The sequence below is a fragment of the Pistacia vera genome, unplaced genomic scaffold, assembly GCF_008641045.1.
Source record: "Pistacia vera cultivar Batoury unplaced genomic scaffold, PisVer_v2 Contig223, whole genome shotgun sequence".
In the NCBI taxonomy this organism is placed as follows: domain Eukaryota; kingdom Viridiplantae; phylum Streptophyta; class Magnoliopsida; order Sapindales; family Anacardiaceae; genus Pistacia; species Pistacia vera.
In genome coordinates this window covers 2,336,796-2,340,638 of record NW_022196028.1, presented here as the reverse complement: position 1 = coordinate 2,340,638, position 3,843 = coordinate 2,336,796, and the positions used below count along the sequence as shown (strand labels likewise).

General features: G+C 39.8%; 1 non-coding gene across 1 annotated transcript; it reads right to left on the bottom strand.

The window, feature by feature from the left end:
• Positions 1-1,116: 1,116 nt before the first annotated feature.
• On the bottom strand, positions 1,117-1,223 carry LOC116130721. Its single transcript, XR_004128122.1, has one exon. It is a non-coding gene; the product is annotated as a small nucleolar RNA R71 (small nucleolar RNA).
• Between the last annotated feature and the right edge of the window lie 2,620 nt (positions 1,224-3,843).

Sequence of the window (3,843 nt, the reverse complement as noted above, 5' to 3'; positions counted from 1 at the left end):
ATTTTAGGACTCTTGTGCTTAATGAGCTTATTATTATTAACTTTCAAATTGTTGGGTGCGGAAGGTTAATAGCGAAGAGTAGGAAAACATAGCCTGAGATGTATGTTTGACACTTTAGAGAGTTCGATTTACAATCAATGCATGTGACTATGATTTTAGTTTAATTCTTAAGGTTTAACCCATAAAGTCCGAATGAAGTCAAAACCCTACCCGTTTGTTTGAATTGATTTTATCCCGTTTAAATCTTGCTTTCATAGTTTAATTTTAATTTAGAAAATTTTGTTTTAATTAGTTTTAATTGTTCCTTTAAATCCAAAAGAATTCGATTGCTTCAACTTGAAAACGGTAGAAAACTTAGTGCTTAGCGACCAATCCTCATGGGAATGATACTCACTCATCATTATATTACTTGTGCGATTAGTATACGTGCTACATATTGCATGTTGTAGGAAATACGCATCAAGTTTTTGGCGCCGTTGCCGGGGATTGAGTTCTAAGTTAACATTAAGTTTTTCTATAGTTAGCTAGATTGAAGTTTTAATTTTTGTTTTAAATTTTTAGTTGGTTTGTGATCTCACTTTCTTTCATTAATTCTGTGCAGTTTATGTGAAAAGCGAGACGTCAGCCAGTGGTTCCTATTGATCTTGAGATTGAGAGAATTGCCAGACGACTTAACAGAGAGAGAAGAGAAAGAGAGGATATCGTGATTGAAACAAAAGAAATAGTTGTTGAGATGGCAGAACTAGAGAACATGACGTTAAGGGAATTTTCAGTTCCCACGGTTAATGGCAGTGGGTCGAGTATTACTAGGCCTACGATGCAAGCCAACAACTTTGAGATTAAGCCGGCAATCATCCAGATGATCCAACAGTCGGTAAGGTTTAATGGTGATTTAAAGGAAGATCCGAATCGGCATATTGCAAATTTCTTGAAAATTTGTGACACCTTCGAAAGAACGGAGTATCAGATGACTCCATTAGACTGAGGTTATTCCTATTCTCATGGGGGGATAAAGCTAAGGGGTGGTTAATGGCACTACCACCGGGAACTATCACAACTTGGAATGATCTAGTACAGAAGTTCCTTCCCAAGTTCTTCCCTCCAGCTAAATCAACAAAACTCAGAAATGATATCACATCATTTCAAAAAGATGAGTCCGAGTCATTGTATGAGGCTTGGGAGAGGTACAGGGAGTTAATGAGGAAATGTCCACACCATGGGTTGCCAGTTTGGCTTCAAGTCCAAACATTCTACAATGGACTGATGGGTAATGTGCAAACCATGGTGGATGTAGCATCATGGGAAGCCTTGCACAATAAGACACCAGAGGAGGATTATGAGTTGCTTGAGGTTTTGGCAAGCAACAACTATCAAAGACCCAATGAGAGAGTAACACAAAGAAAATCGTCGGGTCTTCATGAAGTTGATGCCTTCATAGCCATCTCAGCCCAACTCACAGCACTTCAGAAACAGTTGGGAAGTATGCAGGTAAACTCTGTACAAGTACCTTAACTAACTTGTGATTTTTGTGCAGGAAACCATGTGAGCAGCGAGTGTCAAGTGGGGAACACATTTGCTTCGTCATCTTCTTCATTGGAGCAAGTGAACAACTTGGCAGGAAATCAGAGGCAACCAAACAACCCATACTCCAACACAGACAACCCGGGGTGGAGAAATCATCCAAATCTGGCTTGGGGAAATCAGAACCAGCAAAATAATCAATGGAACCAGAGGACAGTTCCAAATAACCAACAAGGGGTGAATAATCAACCGAGAGATCCAAGAGTGACAAAGTTGGAGGACATGTTTGGAAAATTCATCTAAGAGACCACGAGTTTTATGAATGAGACGAGGACAAATTTTAGAAATCAAGGGGCGTCCATTCGGAATCTTGAGGTACAAATGGGCTAATTGGCCGAGAAGTTAAATGATAGACTTCATGGTTCTTTATCTAGTAATACTGTTTCTAACCCACGTGAGCAAGCAAATGCCATAATTTTGAGGAGTGGGACAGTTTTGGAAGAAGTTGAATAAGCTAGAAAGGAAGATTTTGAAGAAGAAGTTGATGAAGAGATCATTGTTGATGAGAAACCAAGTGGTTTAGAGGAAGAGAACAAGAAGAAAGAAGAAAGGCAAAAGAAGAAGGAGAAATTGCCATTCCTCGAGATACCACCAGAGTTGGCACATCGCACCCCACCCGTACCTTTTCCTCAGAGATTGAAGAAAAAGAATCAGGATAAGCAATTTTCAAAGTTTATTGAAATTTTTAAAAAATTGCATATTAACATTCCTTTTGTAGATGCATTGCAGCAGATGTCGAGTTATACAAAGTTCCTTAAGGAAATCCTATCGAACAAAAGGAAGTTAGAAGATGAAAATGGTGATGCTTATGGAGGAGTGCAGTGCCATTCTCTAGAAGAAGTTACCCCCGAAGCTCAAAGATCTAGGGAGTTTTACTATTCTTTGTATTATAGGAGATATTACTTTTGATTGTGTTTTGTGTGATTTAGGAGCTAGTATTAATTTGATGCCCTTTTCTGTTTTCAGGAGATTGAGAATTGGTGAAGTGAAGCCAATGACCATGTCATTGCAACTAGCGGATAGGTCAATAAAACACCCGAGGGGGATTGTAGAGAATGTGATGGTGAAGGTGGACAAGATAATTTTTCCAGCAGATTTTGTGGTGTTGGACATGGAAGAGGATAAAGAAATTCCTCTGATTTTGGGCAGACCATTCTTGGCCACAGGGAGAGCACTTATTGATGTGCAGGAAGGAAAGTTACTATTGAGAGTTTAAGATGATACAATAACTTTCAATGTCTTTGAGGTGATGAAGTTTCCCTCTGAATCAGATTCATGTTTTAGTGTCGATGTGGTGGACAAATTGGTTGTGGACGCTATTGAAGAGAGCACCCCACAATTACCTCTAGAAGCATGTATAGCCAAATAAAAAATAGTGGAGGTCGATGAGTCAGCTAGTAATGAATGTGCTAGGATGTTAGAAGCACTTCAACCGATTGATGAGAGTCAAGATGTAGAATTTGAGGAGTTTGATTTTGACAAAGAGAAGGAGAAGGAAAAAAAATGAAGAACCTCCAAAGCTTGAATTGAAACCCTTACCTTCCCACCTCAAATATGTATATCTTGGAGACTCAGAAACTTTCCCGGTGACCATTAGTTCAGGTTTGAGTAAATTAGAGGAAGAGCGGTTGATTGGGGTGTTGAGGGAACATAGACTAGCAATTGGATAGACCATTTCGGGCATTAGAGGTATCTCGCCATTATTTTGCATGCATAAGATACTCATGGAGGATGATATTAAGCCTAGAGTGCAACCACAATGGAGATTGAATCCTTCGATGAAAGAAGTGGTGAGAAAGGAGGTGGTGAAACTTTTAGATGCGGGGATTATTTATCTTATTTTCGACAGTCCATGGGTGAGCCTAGTACAAGTGGTTCCGAAGAAGGGAGGTATCACGGTAGTAAGGAATGAGAGTAACGAGTTGATACTAACTAGGACGGTGATAGGCTAGAGAGTATGCATTGACTATCGAAAACTGAATGAGGCGACAAGGAAGGATCATTTCTCACTACCTTTTATTGATCAGATGCTAGAGAGGTTGGCAGGACATGCCTATTACTGTTTCCTGGATGGGTATTCAGGATATAACCAGATTGCCATCGCTCCTGAGGATCAAGAGAAGATGACCTTCACTTGCCCTTACGGCACCTTTGCTTACTGAAGGATGCCTTTTGGGTTATGCAATGCACCAGTGACATTTCAGAGATGCATGATGTCGATCTTTGGAGACATGGTGGAACAGTTCATAGAAGTCTTCATGG